This window comes from Stegodyphus dumicola, chromosome X2, assembly GCF_044657685.1.
Source record: "Stegodyphus dumicola isolate Sdum_Otavi_A_Nest chromosome X2, ASM4465768v1".
Taxonomy (NCBI): Eukaryota; Metazoa; Arthropoda; class Arachnida; order Araneae; family Eresidae; genus Stegodyphus; species Stegodyphus dumicola.
This window is the reverse complement of record NC_140781.1, coordinates 34,278,153-34,304,530: the sequence shown is the minus strand read 5'-3', so window position 1 is coordinate 34,304,530 and position 26,378 is coordinate 34,278,153. Positions and strand designations below refer to the sequence as shown.

The 26,378-nt window shown below is 33.2% G+C and overlaps 1 protein-coding gene and 1 long non-coding RNA gene across 4 annotated transcripts in view; one reads left to right on the top strand and one right to left on the bottom strand.

Annotated features, from left to right (window-relative positions):
- Nucleotides 1-1,478, bottom strand: part of LOC118190090 (uncharacterized) — a 141,973-nt gene extending 140,495 nt beyond the window's left edge. The window contains exon 1 of the long non-coding RNA XR_015038863.1: nucleotides 1,298-1,478. This is a non-coding gene — a long non-coding RNA (uncharacterized LOC118190090). The remainder of the gene's footprint in view (nucleotides 1-1,297) is intronic.
- The window catches only part of LOC118190089 (putative defense protein 2), a 242,956-nt gene that overhangs the window by 207,586 nt on the left and 8,992 nt on the right, over nucleotides 1-26,378 (top strand). The window lies entirely within an intron of this gene.

Below are 26,378 nucleotides of genomic sequence, written 5' to 3'. Positions count from 1 at the left end.
CTAGTTTGCAAGAATACCAATTATGACAAAGATATCCTGTTTTCATTGATGTGCTATTAAAATTAATGAAAGTATTAATATGTAAGTTCTGAAAAGGCTGCTGCTTCTTTACTCATTTGAATTATAAAATTTAAATCAAAAAAATGTCTGAAATTTAAATTCTTACTTCCAGCATTCGCTGCCATAGAAAATCATAGTTCTGTTCATTAACTTTTATATTCTTCTGGGATTTCTTTGAAACGATCGTTTAATCTTAATTTGCTCCAAACCCTAATTAGTTTGCTAAATCGAAAAGAGTTTCATTATGTATTCATAATTCTAAAAAAAGCAAGCTGGCACGATGTATTCAAAAGCAAAAAGCAAGTAATTTTTATCACAGAGCTTAAATGATATTCGTAATTTAAATATCTTTTCAGATACGTAACGCTAAAATGCCAAATTCTAAGAAACGAATAATGCTGAAGTAAATAAAAGAAACGAACTCAATGGCAAATATATTTGTTTAACAAGTTTCTTGGCATAAAGAATGGTTAAAAAAAAGAGAAGAAGGAAAAAATAAGGATCAGGAAAGAGTTCGAGTTGCGGCTCTCAAACAAGCAGAAGTCTTTCTTTTCCGCCGGCAGCGTATCTTGTTTATTGAATCACTACAAATTGTCTGAATAGCTACTTGAAAAAGCTGCAGATACTTCCGAAGTATTTCCCTAGGTGTGAATTGAAACGGCAACAGTGTTTGTTATTTACTCAGTACAGGGATCTGTTTTTTTTTTTAATTTGTTGTTGTTGTTTTTCTTCGCAGAATTTCATTTAACTTGTCTTTTGTTTTCTTCTGTTTCAATTAAGCTTTCTCTAGTCTAGCATTTCATTTGAAGTGTTTTCTTTCTCGAGTTTACTCTTCCAACTTACGTTTGACAAATTAAGATTTAAAATTAAAAGCGTCAACGCATACACTTTTGTCCTTTTTCAAAAACTGTTTTTAAAAATCTTTGTATTACATTCTTATCGATTCACTAAACGCTTGGAATTCTACAAAAATACTTTGTGTTTAGAATTAACTTTGTTTGGATTCGTAATGGAAATTTGTCAGGTATTTAACTGAATTTTCTGATAAGGTTTTGAAAGGAGACAATATTAAATTGAAGAAATAAACTGCAAGGTATTGTGTGCTGTCTTACATATATCTTTGTTATATACAAACAATATTTTTATATGTACCTGCCTAAAATTGGAAAAACGTATATATAAAAAACATATATTTGATGAAAAATGTCGTTCTATCATCTGATACTAATTTACTTACTTTATCCCAAAGCCGTGATATCAGTGAATGTATAAGGTATTTCCTCTCTCTCCTTCCAGCATGCCTTCGTGGTGTAACGGTAGCACACTCGGTGCGTATTCAAGAGGTCCAGGTTCGAGTCCCGGCGAGGGCACTGCATATTTTTCACGTCCCTTGCTTCAAAAATAACCTAATGATGCTACAAATGTGCAACCAGTCTTTCGCATGTACTTATCAAAATGATTGAAACTGGTTTAACATTTCTAAAATACATTATTATCTCTGAAATAACAAAAAGTAGTTCCAATCAGAGATTAAAAAGATTAGTCAGTTCAACTTACAACTTAATCTTTTAAAAGTGCAGTTTTGTGACGAATGCAGTGGAACCTCGAGATACGAGCGCCTCTAAATGCGAGAAATTCGAGATACGAGGAAACTATGAGTATATTACGATAATATGAGTATGAGTATATTACGATATGATACGAGTAAAGTATGAGTATTCTCGTATTCGTCTCTGAATACGAGAATTAACTAGAGTAACGAGCAACGGAGCCAGGCTGGTGGTATGCGTGGCGCGTTTCCCGATCAGGCTCGACTCGGGGAATCCTCTCTTCAGATCACTCAGTGTTCTTTGAACTACGTGTTTATGCGCTTGTGAATCAATTTTTTTTTACACTGTCAATTGTTTAAAGTGAAAACAATTATTTCACGATGCCTTCCAAGGATTATTGCCTCAGATAGTGCTGCAAAGAAAAAGAAGGAAGTCATGGCCGTTGAAATTAGGAAAGAAATCATAGATAAGAAAATCACCCTAATTAAGCAGTGTGTGTGTCCCCCGTGAACTTAAATAATGACAGTGTAGTGTCACATTTTAGAGGCATCTTAAAAAAGAGCCAGAAGTAAGTGTTATTAGATAAGTTTTTCATAAAGCAAGCTGCAACTAAAAGAAAGTGATTCTGACCCAGAACCTGCTTCCAGTGAGGTAAAATTCTCAAGAAGAGAAAAAAATTCCTGAAAAAAAGGGACTTTTTCCCCTTTCCCACAGTAACCCGTTTCGTCTTCCCCACATCCCTATCGACAGTCAGGACTCTTTATAAAAGTTATGCTACGGTTATATTATTTACCAGGAAAATTGATTTTTATGTTGATATTTTTTGGAGTTGCGGAACGGATTAACTAGATTTCCATTATTTTCAATGGGGAATTTTCTCTAGATACGAGAAATTCGCTATACGAGCTCAATGCTGGAACAAAGTTAATTCGTATCTCTAGGTTCCACTGTAATACAGAGTAATAAATATAAGCCTTTTAATGATATCTTAGACATTAATCAATGCAGTATAAATATTCTACAACATCTAAGATACTGCTTCAGGTAATAAAAGTACTTGAAATATGTATTTACAGTAATTCTAATTGTTATTTGGATATAAAATGCAAAATTGGATGTAAAAAATTTAAAATGTTTATCTTTTTGATTCACACATATATTGCATTATTTATTATTCTATTACATAAGTAAACATTTGAGGTTTCTTATTAGTTCAACCGACATATTTCTTCAGTTTTTTAATACATGAAAAGTAATCCATTTCAGATTCGCTCTTCCAAATAATAGTTAAAATTCTCATTTAGCAAATGATTAGAAAAAATTGTAAAAATATGCCCATTATGTCTTATTTTCCAATTTTTCGTTAACCTTCTTCAGAATATAACAAATATCTCCTTTTATGCAATAAGTGTGCGTACTTTCTTTCTCTTTCAATTTCTGTAAACGTTTCAAGTGTCAAGTAAACGTTTCTTCAAAACTGAAAAACAAAGTTGACTTTCTGAGCCTTGACAGGCACATTTTGTTGAAACGTCTGTTTAACTTGCCTTTTTCTGTTTCTAATTTCCCTTTTGATATCCTATTTTATCTATGTAGGAGATTTTTTTTTATAAATTATGCATCCTTTCAACTCCTTTGCTCTGAAATTTTATTTAATGGAGATAATGAAGTGACTTTAATTCATAAAAACGAAAATTACCGCTCTCAATAAAATCTGAATATCAATAATTTCTTTGATTTATTTTAACAATCATTTTGTAACCTAAATAAGTTGCGTTAAGCTATTTATAGCGTGTGATAAAGAAAATTCTAGAATGATCACAGTATTATACATAATAGCTAGTTGATTTGAGATAAAAGGTTTCAAGGCATTTTATTGACTGTGTGAAGTTCTCCTGAAAAACACAGATACAATGTTGTTTATCTCTAGAACTGCAGTAAACCTTCTTCCCAAACCTCTTACTAATGTTAGTGACAGTTGCATGAAAGGATATGATATACGTTTTCCTCTTCACTTCTAGACATTACATTACCAGTGCTTAGTTTGAGAAAAGAAGCTGAACTTACTCTTCTCAATCAAAACTATATAGAATTGCAGAAAAAATAGGCCGAAAGCTGAAATAAAAAGAGAAATTAGCTAGCTGTGCTGAAGCACGAAATTGAATTCCGAATTATTCTGTACCAGATGAACTAATATTTCGCTAAGCTTTGAGATCTATAAAACAAACAATTTATATCAGCTGTACTGTTTGAAGGACGAAAGAAGCGGAGCTTTGGATATAATCTAAGGATTATGTTCCCAGCAGGCTGATTAGGTAGAAGAAATGCCCCATCCTTCTTAAGCCACTCGTCAGCAGAGGTTTTCATCTTTCATTTCTTCGTTACGTTCCTTCATAAACGTCAGAAAAAAGAAGGCTCAGCTTTCAAAAGCAGCACGGAATAATAGCTACAAAAGACAAATGATCCAATTGAAGGGAGGGAAAGAAAAGTTTTTTCCTCATCGAAAAGTCCCATCTAATCCCTCACTAAATTCAAAAGGCTTGCCTTCTCCATTTTGGTTCTACAAATTGATGTTGGAATGAATTGAATTGATTTTATTTACTTGTTAAGGTTTCTTTCGCGATTTTAATGGAAGTTTCTTTATGTTGTAATGTTTATTTACTTCAGATATGCATATTTTTTTAAGTAAGTAAATATGCTATAACCTGAAAATCTTATACAAATTCAATGATCATAGCGTAGCACATAAAAGATAGTAGCTGATTGTCGTGATTTGCAAGCCAGTTGAAAGGCAACGAGATATTTTTGCAATGAGTAACAGCTTATTTTTAGCCAAAAAATATCTCACAAGAATTGCTTTGTGACTTTATGCATGAGGTAAAAACTTCGCAGTCATCTTCCTTCTACCCAGTTCTTCAATTAAAATTAACTTCATTTTTTCTCGAATAATTTGTAATTCTTCGACTAGCATTTTCGCACTTAATGTCAGACTATAATTTTGAAGACTCAACCCGCTCACATGCCAGAATCTCCTCCGCCTTTAAAGCTCAGTTTATCAGACTCTATCGTATCTCACACTGGTAAATATTAGCGTCCATCATTGTTGCCCTTGGCTCTCTGCCTCTGTGGTCAACCTTCGCATTCGTGTAAGATCAACCCAGGTTCCTGCTTGTTCATGCGACTTCGCAGAGAAGCAAATGCATTCCCGAAGCAGGCTTTCTGGGACTCTAGAGCTGCCGGTTTAAGATAGTGAAGGGCGTGGGACATATATCTGCTTACCTTTGTTAGACAGCAGATGTCCCCGTCCTCCGTCACCTGTCACCTGTGGTCATTCTTCATATTTTATCTCCCATCCAAACACACTCAACTTCCTCATGTCCTCTTCGCTCATAGCATTTTTAGAAACTCGAACTTATCAGTAGCATCTTTTCCGATTTTTTCATAAAATTTTATGTAAATATGCTGCTGTAAATTTCGGGCATCCATATTTGAGCCAAAGTTCACGCACAGATTTTTATTTATCTGCTCTGTAACTAACTAGCATTTGCTTCCATCAGTTTCAGATTTAGGCATTTATGATATCAGATATATTGAAATGAAGATATTCCTATGATTTTTCATGCAATTAGGTCAAAGACTACTACGCGGAGAATTGCCGCACCTCGTAATTTTAAATTAATATTAGACTTTTTTTTTCGGTTAAAGATTAATTCTCTCTTTGAAGCAGTAAAATTCCGAAATTTTTCAAACTTCTGAAGTGACTGATATTCCGTAATTAAAATGTAGAAGATGTAGGTTTTATCTTCCAAACCAATATAATTGGTTACCAAAGTTCTTGATTGCAGTATCTTCCTTGCTATGAACAATTAAGGAATACTTGAATGCAATTATTTCAGTGTCGGTTACATAAAAATGATTTCACTCCGTAAATCCTAACAGCCTCTGATATGATTATTTGTTCATTCATTTAAAACAAATATCTTACTACAGTTAGCTTTTGTGACCGAATTTCAAAGCAAGTCAGATCGTAAAATCCCCCTGTTAAAGGCGCATGAGGTCAGATAATGGGACTAGGGTACGTCAACTGATTACGTTGAAAAGATCTCACTTTTAAGTATTTAATCTACTTCTTCTAGGTTGTTCATGGAACTAGAAGATCCTGAGTTAAAATCCCACCAGATATCAAACCTTGTGGTGAAGATTAATTTAAAAAGGTGCAGCCTTTGGAGGAAGGGAGAGGTCATCTCTCCTACCACTGGGCTTTGCTGGGATATCTCTCACCCCCCCCCAACAAAAAAAAATGAGAAGAGGCACATCTGTGAGATATGGAATTAATGCGTTTATGTTAATAAGTCATATCACCAAGTTCGTATTGTTGAATTTCATCCATAATAACCGGAGCTGGTAGTTGCTAACTGGCTTGTGCTCAATGGACTTCAAATCCCAGGCGAAATTTGGATTTTCATAATTTTATATATAGAATACTAACTCATCATTTCGTTCAAATAGTTACCATTAAAAGAAACACGACTAAAGCAATAAATGCTCTACAGGGGGATTAAAACATTAAATGTAATAGTAATGCCAAAACGAGTCCATTGATTTAGATTATAACCATACCTTTCGCAAAATATTGTGCAAGCATCCTAATCAGAGATAGTGCTCTCGATATTATATACATGCTAAGCACGAATTTTTAAACCGAGAAAGGGGGTTAGCCCTTTTAACAAAATAAGCTTTGGTGAATATGTTTCAGTTTATGAACAGAAATAAGTTTAACTAATATGGCCCAGTAAATTACATTTTCTACTGGGTAACTTGTAGAGACATTAGATAATTTTTTGTAAGCAGAAGAGATGAAAAATTAGCAACCGCCTTCACCGGGAATACTATAAGGAACCACTATAAGGAATAACCACTATAAGGAATTCTAACCTATAATTAGTAAATTATGCACTGAAGGAACAGCATTAAAATTTAAAGTTAGGTTACCTATTTAATTAAGCAATTTCCATTATTTCCTATTGAAACGAAATCTCTTTCTTTTCATAATTATAAAAAAATATTGCCTATCAGAAAGCTAAATTCCGTAGAAATATTATTTTTCTTCGTAAGAAATGATGCTATTTTTTCCGCTTTGTTTGAAAAAGAAATGTATATGAACAACACAGCAGGGTAAGCTAGGTCGCTCCACTTCTTTCTGATTAGCCAATTCCTGTCATTACAGCCAACTTTTACTAGGTCAGTGCTCCATCTAGATATTAGGAAAGATTTTGTTTCTCATCATAGCTAATTACCAATTTTGTACGATTGAGAGCAAAGTTTTTTGGTTTTCCCAAGCTCCTAAGCAGTGCATTTCAAGAAGCGTAAAAAGATTGATATCACTGTATTTTATTTATTTATTTTTCTTCCAATGGAAGAGCAGTTGCTGATTTGGCATTAGGCGGTGATGGCTAAACCACCGATTGGTTATTTTACTACCCATTAATTAAGAACAAGTTGGTAGAAAGGCAAGAAGAAGGCTAGTATCAACCTACTAGCATAGGATAAATGCAACACGAGCAAAGCAAACACAGATTTATTTATTAACCAATCAAAACGAAATGAGTAAAGGGCATGTGTTTGAAGGTTAGGTTAGGTTAACTAATTAAGCTACTTGAGGGCTAACTGCCTAGGAAGGAGGCATTCGTATAGAACTTTTTTAGGAAAGCTGGTTCATATCCATGTGACACAGGGAAAAAATAATGAAAACTCCCATGCAACCCGCCCGTGCCCTAGGATTTGAATCCGTGTTGAACTACCAGCATTCAGTGACTTTACCAATTCGTCACCTAAATCCATGCTTTCTGCGTCGGTCTGCCAATCAGCCTTCACTAATCACCACCTGGACGGTGACATTGTTAAAAATGTTGATGAAATAAAAACGTCTTTGACCCAGTAAAATGAAATAGTATTAAATACTTTTCTATTTCAGCTCGTTAATCACTAAACCAAACAACAGAAAAACTACATTTATTTGTAAACAGCAAAAGTATAACGGTATTGCATATGTTAAGAAGGAAAAGCACACTGTCTGAAGTTCTAGGTCGAAAATGCAGAAATATTTCATTTTTATTCATTTACATCGAAAATGTGATTAGATAAATTTGTATGAAATACTTGTAAACCAAACTATCATGATTCTGAATAAAGGCATTGCGTATGGAATGCAGGAAACGTGGCACTGCATGTGTAATGAATAACGGCATTGTATATGTAATGAAAGAATTCAGAAACATGATATTTTAGTTTACAAGTATTTCGTATAAATTTAACTTACCATAGATATCATCAGCAATGGTTATACTCATGATCCTGTTCTGCTTACTTACCGAGTGCAAACTGTATATTTAGACACTTTAAATGCACTGAATTATAAAAATATTTCAATTTTTGTGGCTGTCAAAGTATTTCGTATTTTCCTATATAAATGAATAAAATGAAATATTTCTGCATTTTCGACCTAGATCTTCAGACAGCATGATAAATTGAGAACTTAATAATGCATTTGTCTTTCCGTGAAATCGAATCTGAGAATTCTCAGAATACGACTGAGAACTCTATACTGAAGCGATTTACGCATTTTAACCCCATTTGTAAAAGACTGGATGTTCTCAGTTTATTGATTGCCCAGAATATAAACCTGATTTTGCTATAGTCTACGCAGGATGTTTGAAAACAGTTACATGACTAAATATCCCTTGTATGGCTAGTGGTTCCAATTCAAATGAATCCGATAAACTAGGCTAAAGATTATGATAATTTTTGCTCATGTGATGCCTTAGTAAAAAAGTAGTATATTATTAAAACTATATGAAATTTAAATTGCACATAAACTCCCTTAGAAAAAATTGTTTGCTAGAAACATTTTTCTGACTTCAGAAAAACCGAATACTAAAAATCCATCGTCTTATAATCAAAATTGCCCAGATATCATCATTTGGAGTTAGGAGAATCGAGTACAAATATTGCTAAAAGATAAACGTGTTAAGTTGCACTGAAAATTTGTACAATATAGCTTTTACTCTTTCAAAGTATTCATTTGGGAACATTTATAGGAATGCTAAAATCCAGGCTTGCGTATTTAACTGTTATTTTACACGAAACCTTAATACTTCTCACCCCTCTTCCTCTGTATGAATGTCATAAAAGTTTGACATTTTCATGGCCAGTTTTGCATATTATTGAGTAGGTACCTTTCCTAAAAACTTTAGGAGGAGAAAAACTTTACTAACTGGAGATTTTTCGCAATAGGTATATATGAATGACGTATTTATTTGCGTATTTGTTTACCAGATTTTATTAATTTTATAGTGTGAAAATCGAAACGGGAAAATTATGCGAATAATTTAATTTTCGAAGGATGTGGTTGCAGTAAGAACATAACAAATGAAATATAATCATTAATAGACTATCGGCAACTGGGACGATATTATTCATGTAATACACACCTGCATTCAACTAAAACACATGGTAATATTAACATTACAATATCTGTAATATGAGAAGATATCTTCATTTTTAATTTCATGTATCTTTAATAGCTTCTGCTTTTTATTGTTGTCCTTAGGTTCTTCTTAGACTTGAAGACCTACTAGCGGCCGAGCGGTAAAGTCGCTGAACAGTGGTAGTTCGGTCAGTCGAGGTTTTCCACCATGCGTAAAGTGTACACGAGCCAGCTTCCCTTAGAAAGCTCTCCACGAAGGCATCCCTCCCTTTAGACAGATAGCCCTCGAGAGCTTTGCCATAATCAAATAAATAAACCAAGCCAAACCTTACCCTAGACCTGAAATCATTCAGTACAACTGAAACTGTGTTGTCTGCTACAGCTTGCAGTTCATCGGCATTGTCACTGTTCAGTTTGTCTTCCCTCGTGCAATGATTTTCAGAACAATCAAGAGAATTAGATATCTCTGTTTTCTTGAAGCTTTTCACTATAACTGAATAATCAATCAGAGCCTGTGCACTTAAAATCCACAAGCAAATCAATTGATAAGACGAAAATTTAGGGAATAAATCCATTCTAAAAATTAGGGAAGCTCTCTCTCTCTGAATGTTTTGAGGAAGGGGAAAATTACTTGAATATTGTTTAAAAATTTTTAAGAATCTTGCGCTAAAAGTCTATCAGGGGGTGCAATACTAGAGTAAATACTGTATTTAAATTTCGCGTACTTTTATGGTATCAAGTATCTAGATTCTCCATAATCTAAAAAACTACTTCATCTGATTCGTCTCTTAAAATGACTCTGAACAGCACAGAAGTTAGTGCTACACGCATTTCAAGAGCACCCAAAAGTACTACAAAGCAGAAATGTAAAGACAAACTTAAGAAAAGAGAGTACATTGAAAATTTGTTTTCAAGGAGGGGGAGAGCAAATAACTTTACAATATTTACGCTTAATTGTCTGTAATAAATAATATATGTTGCAATAAATTCGCTCTACGTGAGCGAATTTGTTACTTTGTATTCCACGTGGTTCGTTTAGGAGTTTATTGTTCATCCTAGAAAAATATATTTCATTGCGAAGAGGGTTACAATGAATTCTTAGATAGGTTGTACTATCAAAAATAAAATCATAATGTTTTCATTCATATAAAAAGAAAAACATATATTCGTACTTTGAAATCTAGAAAATTGGAAAAATATGCATAGTTTAAAAAATAGGGGATCTAAACCTAGTAAAGCAAAATGTCCTAAAACGTTCTAAACAGACATGGCACCAGCAGCCAGCTATTTCCATGTAAGGGGGGAAAAATAACTTATTTTACCATTTTTTAGTTAAGTTGGCCTTCCGTCCGATATACAGCACCATGCACGAGATCTTTCACATATCTCATGCATAATGATAATGACACCAAGCCCGGCCATATCTGAAATGCTTTTTAATAAATCTGAAAGGTTTCAGATTTTAAATTACGTCTAAAAGGGTGTTTTTTAAATATTTTGTGTGTTACCTTTATTTATTAAATATTATGTTCTTCGCACTTAAACCATAAAATTCAATTAAAGAGCAATATCGCAAGATAGTTTCAAAATGAGCATATCTTTAGAATTTCCGATACACAGTCTCGCGCGCTGGAGATAAAAAATGTTTCTTCTCTACAACGTTGCTATTGCTCGTTTTGAAGTCCTTAAATTTGTCAAGGACTTCAAATTCGTTAAAGGTTTACAAAATATGAAATCGATAGTAAAATAACTTCCAAATTTTAAATTTGGGCTTTCAGATGCCTATATTCGCAGAAGGATTACGTTTTTCAAAATTTGATGGCTCTAGGTACCGTTGTTTTATCACAATGCGAGAAACATAGATATATTTATGCAGATCCTTCATTATTTAATTTCTTTAGATATAATACAGGGCGATAATATTTGGGCAGCAAGGTGAAAATTGAAACAACGCTTGTAGTGAATCAACGCAAAATACCAAAACGAAATTAATAGTCCTTCTGGGCGGCCGATCGGTAAAGTCACTAAACACTGGTAGTTCGGTCCGAGGTTCGAATCCCGCGAACGGGCTGGCTGCATGGGTGTTTTCGTGGTTTTCCCCATGTGTAACGTGTATACGAGCCAGTTTCCCTTAGAAAGTCCTCCACGAAGGCATACCTCCCCTTAGGCAGATAGCCCTAGTGTGCTTTGCTATGATTAAATACAACACACCACAGTCCTTCTGGGCAAATTGCAATTTTGGACTAAAAAAACCAGGTGACGAATCAGTTTCCTTAAAAGCTATTGGCAATTGGAGATCAAAACTCGGATCATTAATTAAAATAGAAATATTTTTATGAATGTAAAAATCCTTCAGAAGATCTAAGTCACCCTTAAAAATATTTTTGACTAATTTTGATAACGGAGAACTGGGAAGTGGGATTTTCATGCAATAATGATATGCAGTTGTGGATTTCTGACCTTATTCCTTCCAAGCATAATCGATAAAAGAAATCCATGAATTATCTACATCTTGAATTTGATTCTTCAGTTGTCTCCCATTCACATCCCTACTATTAGATGTCATTAAATGTTTTGTTTTTTATCTTATTATTTGATCAGAACTTTCTCTAATGTTCTCCCTTTGTATCGCCTAGGCGTAAGATTTTGCGATCTGCGATCTCATTTTCTTATTCGCAGCTGAAATAAAAGTTAAGACCAGGTCTCCGACACTAGTTTACACAAAGTCTATATTTTGAAAGACTAAAATTAGCAATAATAGTCCTCTTTCGAACCTATACTGATATTCATCAGGTTAGGTTAGAAAGGAATCTTTTTAGCAACTAAACGAGCATTGATAATTTGCACATAAGAAATGCTCTATTATAAGTCGGGTATATCAAATTCAGCATTAGTGCATTGACAGTTATGCTTTTAAATTGATAAATTTGCAGCTTTTTAAAAGCAGTGATATTTACAGTCAAATCTGCCTTTTGCGCTAAATGTGGCATCATAAGATGTCCTTCCTATTTTTCTCAAAACTAGCTTTTTATCCACTCAAAATAATATGATAAAAAATGAGAAATAGGGTTATGAGGGTATTTTGCGGCGTTTAGCAGATACTTTGTACGTAAAGTGGATTCGTAAAAGGTGGCTAGAGACCTTATTTCCTTAAATACTGATCCTAGGCTTGTATTTTCAATTATTAAGTTTCTCAAAATAAGTTACAGAAATTTCGAAAACTGGTGGGAAAATGATTTAGTCCCATAAGGCAAAATTTCCAATTAGTATAGTATAACATTTTATAAAGCTAAATAAAAAGGGTTAATTGTTATAGTTGTCAATTGTTAAATAAAAAGTTAATTGTTATAAAGTTAAATAAAAACGTTAATTGTTATAAAGTTAAATAAAAAAGTTAATTGCTATAAAGTTAAATAAAAAAAAGGTTACATACAAAACTGATGGAGATATATGGGAATAGATTTATAAACTTAAGCACATTTCAGGACCTGTAACAAACATCTTCGCTTACATTCAGAAAGAAACTACCAAAAAAAAGTTTCTCATTTGGCAACTATTGCTTTCCTACTGAACAAAAGCACACGTTATTTAATTTGTAATCTTCCCATGCAATACTAATAACTTAGCATTTCTGAGAATTAGAATTGTTTCTCCGCAGTGAACATATAAGAAAGCTTTATTTTTGTTGTACTCTTAGATCCAAAACGATGAAACGATTCTTGAAAAAATCTTTGTATTTATTTATGAAACTCTTATTTGGAAGTAGAGTCCACCTGAGGAAACAGGGCTGACATCTGCCATTATTAAATATCTGGTATTTACCACTCTTCATTCCTGTCATCTCATCCTATCTGACAGTCCATCTCATTCTCTCCAAGCCCTTATTTTCAAAGGCTAAATCAAGCTTGAAAACACTTGAAAACACACACTAAAACACTCGACTATCGCTGTCGAAATAATAGCTACATATTTCAAAATACATAAGATTTATAGTTTAGATGACCATTCAATTGCAGGTAATAAACAAATTTTCCTTAAGAATGATTTCGTGATTTTTCTCCATGTGCAATATAATCAAGGTAAACATTTTTTCTCTGAATTTCCAGGTTAATAAGTTACCTGCCTTTATTCATTTCATAAGTTCCTTTATTTCATTTTGGTATATATCTTTAATTTCTAGCGTCATTAGATTTATCGAGACAAGAAGACGTGAAAAATATCCAATGCTTTCGCCGGGATTCGAGTTTCAGATCTCCCGATAACGCGTCAGACGAGCTATACAGTTACAACACGAATGCACTTGGAAAGGAGAGAGAAAATACCTGTAGCGTCATTCGATTATATCGAAGATGGATCCTGAAAAAATTTGCACTGGGACTCGAACTTCTCACCTCCCAAATACATGTCGAGTGTGCTTCCAGCTACACTACGAAGGCATGCGGAAAAGGGAGAGAAATACCCTATATACTACTCCTTATGTGAGGCGACTGGGGATGAGAGAACCCAGTCGATAAATCCTGGTAGTGACGAATTTTCTTCCACGACCTGTATAGTTCGGGCTCCATTGTAGAATCATTTGGAATTTTTTCGAAATCAGAGCCTGAAAAAATACGCAAAGCCCTCTTCGGGACTCGAACTCCAGACCTCCCGAATGCACTTCGACTGTGCTTCCATTTACACCACGAAGGCATGCAAAAAGAAGGGAGGAAATACCTTATGTACTTTATAATATTACGTCGAAGACAATTTAAAGGACGACTGGGGATGAGGGGACCCAGTCGCCAAATCCTGGTGGTGACATATCATCGTCCATCATTTTTTAGTTCAGTTGTAGAGACCTTTTAGATTTTTTCGAAGCCAGGAAATTGAAGAATCTGCCGTGCCGTTGCTGTGATTCGAACACCGGACCTCCTAATTACGCGTCAGAGTTGCCTCCAATTACACTACGAAAGCACTCCTAAAGGAAGGGGAAAATACTTTATAAATTCATTTTATGCAATCGAATGGAGTTAATGCTAAAGGACGTGAATTTTTTGTATTGTTTGGGAAATAGTTTTTGGCAAAATGTAGGCTTAATTATCTCTGTGCAAAAGGTTACTCAGAAAACATTAATTAAAACATGCACCTAATCTTACCACTTATAACTTGCATTCTGATATAAATTAATAAAACCTTAATATTTCAGTCATATATAATATTTATCTTGTTTTCTTTTAGGACATAAAAGTAACATAATATCATCTTTAAACTATCTAGAATTGAATTACAAAAAATCATTAAGCTTTTCCCTAGGGCAGTGCTAAGAATTCTGCACCATCCTTTACTTGTGCTAATAAGTTCGTGAAGAAAAGATGAAAAGAAAACTCATTACATGCTTGCAAATATTATATTTCACGCCAAATAATTTAAAAATTATAGCAAACACATTAATAAACTTCCTCTTATATGTTTGTTTTTATTTATGGCATTCTTCATCTAAATTAAGAAATAAAATATAAATTAATAGATCGTTTTGGGTCTTGTTTATTGATATATAAAAATTCAGTTTATTTCAAAGAAATCTAACTTTCCGATGAAATTCCGATGAAAGTGTACTAATTTAATTTCGACTATTCATGTGGGTAAAAATTAGCATTTTAATGGCTTTCCATAACTACGCCTTGGGAAGGGAAAACAAATTGATGCTACAAGACTCGCAAATTACTCTAAAAAGCAAGCACTACCTCTGATTACCGTAATTAAAAAATTCTTTAATTCGAAATCGATTCAAATGGATGAATTTACAAACCTCTTCGGAGTTTTTATTCAAAAGAATGAGGGGTGGGCGAGATTTCATTTTTAATGTTAAAGAAACTAAAATTTTAAGCTAAAAGAATTTTTCTATTAATTTTCTAAAAGATTTTCTTTTCTAAAAGATCTTCCTATTCTATTTTCTAAAAGAATTAAGCTAAAAGGGTTTCGATTTTCAAATGTAAGAGCAAATCTGTATCAGGCTGAATTACTATGTGACTAGATGCTCCGCATTTTGTTCAATTTGATCTCTACCGTTCTTGGACTATGAAGAAGGGAAAATAAGCATGTTTTTATCCTTCGCAAAAGTTTATTATCACTGATATGAACGTTAGCAACGCTTGCCTCCTTTCGAAATTATAAGTATATTATTAAGAAATACACCTTTTTTTTAAATAGCTTACTTTGATATACCGATAATCTATACACTGTCGTAATTTAAAAAATCTGATGTATACACCACATGACTTCCTTGTACGGAATATTAAATTATACGCATTTTTTTCTTGAATTTCATTTAAATTGATTGGATTGAATTAAATCTACTTCGTCGACAGCGCATAAACCACAATAGAATAAATGCACTCTTTAAAATTCACTATATTTGTTTACTATAACGACACTCTGAATGCACAAAATTTATATCATTTGAAGAATTATCGTTGCCCCAAGTTCTATTCAAATACTATAATTAAGCTGAATCGATGTATGAAAGAAATTAAGCAAACTAAACAGAAAAGAACCGATTTTTCACAGACGATTTGGTATTTCTCATTCAATTAATTCAGGTCTCACTTCGAATACATACAAATACATAAAAACTCAAAATATCTGCATTAAAAATTACGAAGTAAATCTTAAACACTTATTTCCTCGAAAAAATTCCAGAAAGAATTAAGCATGATTTAATTCACAATAATAAATGAAGGTGTTATTTTTGTGTTGCGAAGCTTAGTCTCTCTAGATTGGCAACAAATCTACAATTCTGCTGTTTCAAATGTAAACAAATATGTCCGCCATATTATTTAAAACTTAACTGCATTTAAACAGCTTTTAAATTGTTGATAATTGTACAAATATTGCTTCCAGAATTACGAAAGGCATAAAAACCTAAACCGGAAGATAAAAACAAAATAATTCAATCATTTTTAAAGCAAAAAATATACAATTTACAAACATATAAGAGTAAAGAAACTAAGATCACTGAGCCGGGTAACAGAGTGGATATATATATAAATATATTTATATACGTTTGGTGCGGCCGATTGCAACCAAAATACGAGGTGCACATCTAACATGTTATAGCAGTCCTATATACAAAATTTCAACGTTCTGAGGCTACTCGTTTTTGAGTTATGCGAGATACATACGCACGTACGTACATACGTTCGTACAGACGCCACGAAAAATTCTCTTCAGAATTAATTTTAAAGCAGTTTTATAATTTTTTTGGAGGAAAAGAGCCTTTTTTTCTGTCCTTACGTACAGATATCAAGTAAAAACATCGTTAAATTGCATTCGATAGCGGTCAAAATGGATATTTTCGTTGAAAAATGTTGCCTGAAACTTTTCGCGATTACAATACTTCCTTCTTACTTCGTACAAGGAAGTAAAAATTAACGAAATATTTCATGCCTTTTGACATAACTGACGTAACTTATTGACAATAACTTTCTGTGTCTCTAGCATTTTACTTTATTGGTAAAATGAAAGCAATAACACCTGAAACAACTGTCAAGTGTTAAAAAAGAATTAGAAACATTGTATGAGGTGTGAGCTAACAAAAATCCATAATTCCTAATTTGGCAGCATAAATAATTAATAATTATTCTACCATATTCGTATTTAACATTCTATTTAATTTTCTTATTACACTTGCAAGATAATAAAATAAGATAAAGAGATCAGTTGTAGAGTCATTAGGGATGTTTTGAAGCAAGAGACGTGAAAAATGAGCAATGCCCACTCCAGGGCTCGAACCTGGACCCCTCGAATACGCGTCAAGTGTGCTATCGTTACACCACGAAAGCGTGCAGGAAGGAGGGAGAAAATACCTTTTATACTCCCCCTTTTAAAGCGCGACTGAGTATTAGGGGACCCAATTGCCAAATCTTGGTGGTGAAGAATCATCATCCACTACTTTTTTTAGTTCGGGCGCCACTGTACAGTCATTAGGATATTTTGAAGCGAGAGAAGTGAAAAATGAGCACTGCCTTCACCGGGACTCGAACCCTGGACTTCTCGAATACCGTTACACCCCGAAGGCATGCAGAAAGGAGGTAGAAAATACCTTATAAGGTAACCAATAGTTTTTTATATAATTAATTACTTTGCGTAGGGAATCTTTCTGATATGACACGGTTTTAATAACGTTTAAGAAAGAGAATTCTAATAAAACAACAAACGAATCATGCAGGAATTTTAGATTGATTAGGTTAAAAACGCTAAGTGATGTTTCGATAATTCGAAGAATAGGCTTTGAAAATAAGATATTTCATGCGTTTTAAATCTGGAAACTGGGCATTATGTACATTTTTGGAGGGTTATCAAGTTTGTGCAGCTAGAGTTTATCATAAATGCGACAGTTTAATCATAGCTGTGAGTTTACTGTGTGTTTTTTCACTTGCTTCTTTTATGTGTGATATAAAAGTATTGTTATTGGAAAGAGTTTATTAAGCCTAACTTAAAAAGATCTGCTTACATGTTCGAATTTTTAATGAACTAATTTCCCTTCTGTTTCTCTTTTGCTAAAATAACATAGCTAAAAGGGAAACACTGCAGCAAGTAAAGTAACATCAACAAGCTTAACAGTGCAAAATCTTACTCACATGTTACTTCTATTTCTTTCCTTATTTTTCTTATGTTATTAGGCTACTTTTATACTCCAAGGTTTTGCTTTACTTATTTTTTCCATGTTTCTGCTTTTCTTATTTTCTTGCAAGGGAAAAATAATAAATCTGAGTACGCATTTCTAGATAATTTATTCAGCTTGTATGTCTAGAATTCTCTAAGAATCTGGAAGGGTTTTTGATATTTATTGCAAAAGAATGCCTTCAAATCATAAATCATAGCTACTCTGTTGATTATTTGGAGAGGGTGCACTGGTCTCAAGGATATGTTTTTAAAACTTTTAGACTATTTCGAGTACCTTTCTCTTCATAGAAGTTATCTCTCTGAAAATTTTCTGACTTTGTATATAATTTTTTTTTCGTTTCCACTAAACATGCAGTAATTTGTAGCAAAATGTTATATATCATCACTTTTCATTTTCTGATACAAGTACACTCCTTTCCTAAACGAAATTGGGATGCAGTTTTTGCCTCTTGTATCTAACCCTTAGCTTATTTTTTCCCATTGTTCGTACAGTATTTTATATTGTCGTTCGTGTATCTCTTCTGTACAAAACAGTACGTGAAAGAAAGTTTTGTAACTTATTTTCGCAAACTGCAAATAAAAATTATTGTTTAACTACTTGTAAATAATAATTTGTGATTAAATGTTATTTTGAAAAGTTAAAGAACCAGACAGAACGGGTCCGATCGAAAACCTGAGCATACCTCAAAAATTACACAATGAACGTGAAACACTCTCTAAATATGACACTCCAAATTTTCAACCAGCGTAACCTGCATAACCAGCGTTAAGCAACCTGTGAAAAGACGTTAGGTTAACTTAATTCTATTATATTTTAAGTTACTTGTTACATTTTGAGTTAAGCCAAAAGTGCTGGCTTTTGTAATCAGGAGTCGGTGCCATCTGTGAATAATATTGAGTTAATAAAAGGTTTTTTACATTCTTTCTCTGGACTGTTGTGCTTAAGGATAATTCCTTACTCAGTCTATTAATGTCCAGTTAGTTTATGCTCGCTAAGAATACCACACGTTGCTGTACATCAAATTAAATTTCAAAAGAAGTCATATCTTGAAATCAAAGTAACATTAGACATCATAATTTCATTAGTATATCGGATAATCAAACGATTTTATTTAAGGTTTCATTTCTCGACTTTCGCAAATAAGATCTAGAAAGCATATTCAATAAAACATTTTTAAATAAAAATTAAAATTATAAATTAAAAATTAGAATTATAAATTATAGGGAGAATTCCTAAACTGATGTGAAATTATTATCAGTTATTGATATTGCTACAGCTAAATCTTTCTAATATTAACTCATCATTATGATTATTTCACACGAACTTACGTTAAATATTATAGTCCAGAGGTTCTCAACCGGTGGTACGCAGGAGAAAAATAGGTGGTACGCAAAGAAGCGAAGTATTTTTAACTATTAAATTCAAAAATTAGAATTATAAATTAAAGGGAGAATTCCTAAACTGATGTGAAATTATTATCAGTTATTGATATTGCTACAGCTAAATCTTTCTAATATTAACTCATCATTATGATTATTTCACACGAACTTACGTTAAATATTATAGTCCAGAGGTTCTCAACCGGTGGTACGCAGGAGAAAAATAGGTGGTACGCAAAGAAGCAAAGTATTTTTAACTATTAAATTCAAAAATTAAAACCCCAACATCCTGATTGAGGTTTTTCTCTAACACTCGTAAATTTATGCGATCTGAGCTTTATTCAAGAGTTGTGGTTATAGTAGTACTTTGTAGGGGTGGTACAAAATTTTTCAATTTTTGTTTAGATGGTACGCGTTAGTCAAAAGGTTGAGAACCGCTGCTATATTCGATGAAATATTAATATGGCCAGCGATTAAACGCTCACCCAATTATCATCATTTATGAATGAAATCGTCAGCTGATTTCTGGAGTTGAATGCTTGAGCGAATTTTTATATTCCAGAATCTTGCTGATGACACGTGAAGTGTTGATTTTTTTTTTTTTTTTTTTTTTTTTTTTTCATAACAAAAGAAGAAAAAGTTATAAATTACATAACACGGTAAAATAAGTAATAACACCATATCGGTATTCTTCCTATACCCAAAATAGTAAGAAACACTTTTAATAATTCCTTTCCTTGTATGTTGTTCACATGAACGTATGTTCTCCATTCCTAAGAAAATTCCTTCATTACTTAATCTTTATCTAGATGGCAATTTTAGGTTTTTGATGGAGGCTTTGTACACAAGCTCTATCCAGCTAAATTGAATATTCGTTGACAGTTATAAAGATTATCACAAATGCAAGTAACTATACTTAAAATGCATGTTCTGGTATCTGCATTAAAGAATAAGTTTTAATGCGATAATACTTAACTTTTTCAAAATAACCTCAAATTGATTTAATGCGATAATACTTACTAACTTAACTGTTTCAAAATAACCTCAAAATCTCAAATATTTAATTAGTTTGAACTGAATCAAGCTATATATTTTTGTTTAAAATTGGTTTACTGTCGTTGTTCTTAGTTTCTACATGTGCGAAAATCGTATGCTTTATAGGCTTATTCCAAATGGTTTAGTATAAGAGATACCCTTTCAAGTGATATTTTGGATTTCTTGTTAAATCAAAAGTAATAACTGATCTGCCTGGAGATTCGTTTGCTAAATTATTGATTTCATGTTTTGCTTTCAGAATAACATTGTGTACAATTCTTTCTAGACGCCTGCAAATATCCAGCTATATTTTAAATATGTTTTTTCTACGCTATCTTCAGAGACCTTTTTATTTCCTTTAAATAACGATGTGAGATCGCCAAAAAAATTTACTTTATGAGAGCCTATTTAGAGTTTAAAACTTGTAGCTGATTTTAAGAAGCAACTCAGAATGTGCCTGTCACTTAAAATATTATCTAGTCTGGTGACTCTGTTTTAACAGCTACTATTAGTTACATAAACGGTCAGTTATCACCTGCACATGAAATAAGCACATGAATAAGCACCTGCACATGAAATAAGCACCTGCACATGAATAAGTATAACGGTCAGTTATCACCTGCACAGGAAATAAGAATTTACCAAACCACAAAATATCAAATAAATAAAAATTCATTAATCCCGCAGTTTGTGATTCAATTTAAAGATAAGACACAAAGCAAAAGCTTTTATCGCTGAAACGCCTGTTATTTAGAAGTCTGTTTTTCTAGAAATTTGTTCCCAACAGCAGTGAATGAAAACATTTTAATATATTTAAATACTTTTAATAAAGATTTTAAAAAAATTTCAATTCATTTAATAATAAACTTTAATGTAGAATAATTTCAGAAAATCGATGTAAAAATAACTAGTCTTCTTTTCTAAGAAGACTGCAGTTTTAGGAACAAATATGGTGGACTAGGTAGGCTTAGTAATTTTAGCTGCTGTATATTTATTTTTTATTATATCTAGATTTCTTCCCAGGCGAATAAGACAGATGCTGCGATTTTTTACGCATAAAAGGGCGGACGACAGAAGGCAAAAGAACCCACCCATATCCATCTTTGTAAATGGCCGAGGACTCTTTCTTCATTCAATACATTACTGCGGCAGATTTTACTTTCAAAGCGTACAAGATTTCATTGAAGTGAAGAAAGAAAATACATTTATTTAGTTTTTCCTCTTATCCTTCTTTTGTTTTTCTGAGGGTACTTTGGCGTATTGTTTAAAATGAAGGATTGAGACTGCGCCTGTGTGCCGCTGCTGACTTGAAATTTTTGTTGTTGCTTTTATTGCTATGATTACGTGGTTTCATTCATTTATTGATCAGCGTCTTGACTTCCAAATGAAACGGGGACATAAAAAGAATCGTCTCCTCCACAAATGATCCTTTTTTACCTCTCGTTTCTTTGGCATTTGCAACTCCTTTCAAGAAACATCCTTGAACGCCAACTAATGCTCTTAGAAAGCATTGTTTTTCCTCCCTTTAGAAGAAGTCTCATCAATTACCTCTGGTTAGTTTCCTTTTCTTATTTTATGCTCGACAAATTAGAAAATGTGAGACAAGCCAGCGCGTTAGTTTTTTGACTAAAAGACTGGTGATGTAAATATCCATATATGTTAGCAGTGAATTTCACGCATTGTGATAAGCTTAACATGAAAGAAATTGCTCTTTCTAGTCATAGCACATATTTTGCCTCTACAGATTGTTGAAGCTTAATCTTGTGGTGCTGATATCGTCTGATTTCTATTACTTAACGGACTTATCTTCGAGCTTGCATTCAGCCATATTCTATAAATCCTTATTTCGCTGTATATTTACCATTTAATTTCATTGAAGATACTTGATAATGAATAATGCCCTAAATACGTCGCACATTATTTGCTCATTATATAATACTTATACCTTAACGCATTAATCACGTTACAATTTCTGAAATTCTCACAAACAGTTACATAAAATTCCTGATACCAAAGTCAGTATGATAGCTTGTAAAACAGAAAATTCGTACAGGCTTTTAACACAAAAGTCAATATTGACGGCAAAGTCAATATTATTCATCTCTAGTAAAACAGAATTTATTCTAGTAAAACAGGACTTCCTAGTAAAATATGATTTATGAAAAATATTTCAGAGCACATACAAATAAACAAGTAATCCCTGAACTTTGATAATTTTATCGCAACCTAACTTGTCCATCTAATCGTAAATAGTATGCTGACTGCCGTGCCGAAAGGCCCGGGTTCGAATCCCGGAGAAGGCATGGATGTTTGTAAACGTATAGGGTGCATGCGGCATGGGGCACTCTAAATAGGTGACGAGCCGAAAGTCCTCTCGAGAGGTTGGGGGTAGGGGAAGATGGGTGGAAGACTCTCGGACCCGTCCGCCCCCCCCGGGGTGCGCTAAAACAAAGTTGGGAGTGGAACTAATCTAAATCCCACTGTCACATGTAAGGTGCTCAAGGCTCCTTACCACGAGGAATTTCGTGGGCTTGGGCTGACTATAGGTCAGACAAGTCAGCATTAGCAACAACAGCAGAATACGTAAGGTTAGAAAAACTTTCTCAGCAATTTCCCTGCGTATTGCATAGCGACGTAATGAACTGCTACCTGCAATAAAAAAGAAAGATCAGTGCACTTTTTCCTCCGTTCCTAAAATCTTTTTCACTGTCTGTTTTATTATTTTTTATCCCACAGTTTTGTGCTTCACAAAGCTTAACTGTATCAGGAAAGAAAGTAAATATACATAGAGAGACGTTTTGAACATCCTGTATTGCTCAAATAAGTATAAACAAGTACACGTTCTTTTAAAGATCATTTACGAAAGAAATCCCTTCTTAGGCAGCCATGCTCGCATTGATGTCATTAGTTAATTAATTAATTTAGTTATTAATTAATTAACACGCGGTAATTATCTCGTTCAAAGAAAAGGCTGCCTTCGTGGAGGATGCTTTAAGAGAAACATATTCATATTTGTGTTATATATGGGGGAAAATCCCATGAAAGCCAGCGCCTTCGCCCGGATTTGAACTCGAGTTTAATTCCCAGTGTCCGGCGATTTTATCCATTCGGCCTCTTGATGGAGCACTACCATGATTAATAAATATGAATCTTTTAGCAGTTTAATTTCTAAAATCACTTGGCAAAATGGATCGAACTCAGTATTTAATTAAACAAATGCAAGAACAAGCATAAAAAGTAGTACGACACAAACATAAAAGCAAAAATAAAACTCAAAAATTAAAAATGAAAGATTAAATCTAGATCGTTTTGACAAATACCGTAGGATATTATCATAATAACTGGCATTTTTATTCATTACTTACAAAAGAAAAATATGTGATAAATGGAAACGTGGATAGGAGAAATGTTAAATTGTTATAGTAATAATGATGTTTTGATGCTTCCTGAAAGTAATCGATCTAAACCTAAAGAAACAAAAAGTTGTAATATATTGACTGCTGTGATTCTTGCTTAAAATGATGAATGGAGGTTAGCGATACAAAGAAACTAATTTATGACGAAGGGTGATAAAAAGAGCCGCTATAATCCTTTAAAAGATTAACAGCTGACTTAAAATTGCTGTTAACTTAAGATAGTAATAGCTAAATTAATCCATACTGGGGCAAAGTTATGTTTAATGTGCCATATTGTTATCCGTATCCGTCATTTCATAACAGACTTAAAATAGCTGTAAATAGTGCATAATTAATGTGTCTAATAAGCATGATACTATATAAGTGAGGGTAATCAGGGTGAAGCAGTAATGCGTCTGTTGATAGCCATAGATTTTGGGTGGCTTTTTGCCATGATTAATGCGAACACGAGGCAGTTTTCTTTAGACAATTCGCCATGAAAACATCCTTCCCTTTGTTCAGATAACCCTTTCTTTTTTTCAGAACCTGATTATACATATATAAACTTTGGACTAACAAAACATAAACTTTAAGAGAATAGATCCCATTAAAATGAAATTAAAAATTATCGTTCAATGTTAAAACATATTTTTATATTAAAAATAACAAAATTTACCTTTATCCATATACTTGTCTTGAAACTATCTGCCAAATAAATGGAAACTGGCAAAGAAAACTTCGAAAACTGAAAGGAGTTTGATAATAAAGCATCTTCTTTTTTAAATGAAAATTTTTCTTATAAGGAAGCGTAGTTGGAATGCAATACTTCATTCTTTTTCGCTAAATCTCTCTACTTATTTAAAATTATGCTCCCTTGACTTTTACGCTTACACAAGTGAGTCTTTGAAAAGGCCCTATTAGTTATCAGTTACTATGAATAACTCTATATAGCATCCCGATTATAACACGTTCATTTAGACGAGCTGAGGAAATTTGCGAAAGCTTTTAATTTTGCATTAGTGTAAACGAAAAGAGAAGTTTTAATGATGGAAATTACCTTTTTATTAATGTAAGCATTATTTTTTTGTTCAAGAAAGTATTATAGAGTTCAACAACAGTCTTCGCTGAGATAGCAGAAAGAGATTCCGAAATCTGAATGACTAATAATAACATAAAAAATGAGTACAAGTCTCTTTAATTCGAACTTTCGTCTATTCGCAAAAACTTCAGAAAAAAAGGAAACTACAGAAGATTCACAATACTTATGTGATAGTGAGAATAAAATAGTTGCTATGGTGAAGTTATTAGATTATGTTGCTTGAAGTTAAGTATGAGTACATAAGGGTTATCTTCTTGGGGAAATGATGGGCTTCTTAGGGAACATGCTAAAGATAAGTAATACGTGGATGAAATTGCAGTCTCTCATAACTAGACTGATTCTTCCTGGGAATAAGTTCTAACGTGAAACTTGATTTATCTTATTCATGGGTCATATCCTAATGAATGAAAAAAGAAGACTCAGAAATTTGTCAAAGGCAAGAAATCAGAATGCGAACGAGTAATTTCGTCTCTAGCCACGATATTCTATTTTTCAACGCATAACTGCTACTTCTGCTTTCCTTGAACTTTATATATTAATTTAAGAGACAGGAAAAATGAAACATTTTCTTCTGCCACTTAGAAAGCTTTATCGTGGTGATTTGTACTGTGTCAGAGCGAATGTCAGAATAAAATATTTCCTAAACTGTCTATTGAACCATATCAGAACAAATAATATTGTATTCTGAATGTTAAGTATAAATGAGGGGATGTATTTCATTTCGTTTTAGAAATTTGTTACAGCATCTTCAAGTTTTAAATTATGTAATACTATTCCCCTAATTAAATCTAAAGCACTAGCTTCTGAAACTATACTGTAATAACTCAAAAAAATTATAACTAATAAACTAATAACTCCTAAAAGTCAGCCAAAAAGTCTAAGATGGATGCAAGTTTTAGATAAAACTCTATTGATTTCGAGAATAATTGATGGCAAAACACTTTTCATTTAATTAGGTTAGGTTATTTTAACTGTCAAAGAACACAAGGGCTATCCGCCTAAGGAGAGGGATGCCTTCGTGGAGGATTGCCTAAGGGATATTGACTCGTATTCACGCTACACATGGGCAAAACCTCAAAAACCAACCATGCAGCCGACACGAGCGTCTGAGTTAGGACACGTTTCATCGGGTTAAGTATGGTTATTTGAAAATGAAAAAGCACACAAGGGTTATCTACTTAAGAAGAAGAATGCCTTTGTGGAGGGCGTTCAGAAGGAAACTGACTATTGTTCACTTTATACATAGGAAAAGCAACCAACCATGCAGCCAACTGTGGGCCTGGTTAGTGCTCGGAACGAGCTTCCAGTATTCAACAATGTTTAACACCTTGTCCATTGGTGGGGCGTTTTCATCGGGAGCTCCTGAAGAAGAGGGACCGGTATCAGCCTCATTTGAAATCATTAGAGCTCTTTTCAAAGTCTAAACCAGTCTAAGGCCTTTCCTTGCTTCATTTTACATTTTACTGTGGCGTGTTCCTCTTACATAACGATTCAAAGCGTTTTTAACAAACATAAATATTGTATCAAATATCATTCTATTAGTTCGTCTGAAATTATATATTTACAGTTACTTGTTCAGAAGCCAAAGTGAAAATTTTCAAACACATTTCTCATGGGAAAATTCTTCTTTCCTTAATATGATCTCTGTCAAGTCATAGAGTTTCCTAACGTATTCGATTGGAAACAAAATTAGTGTTTTGCTTCAAAGTTCT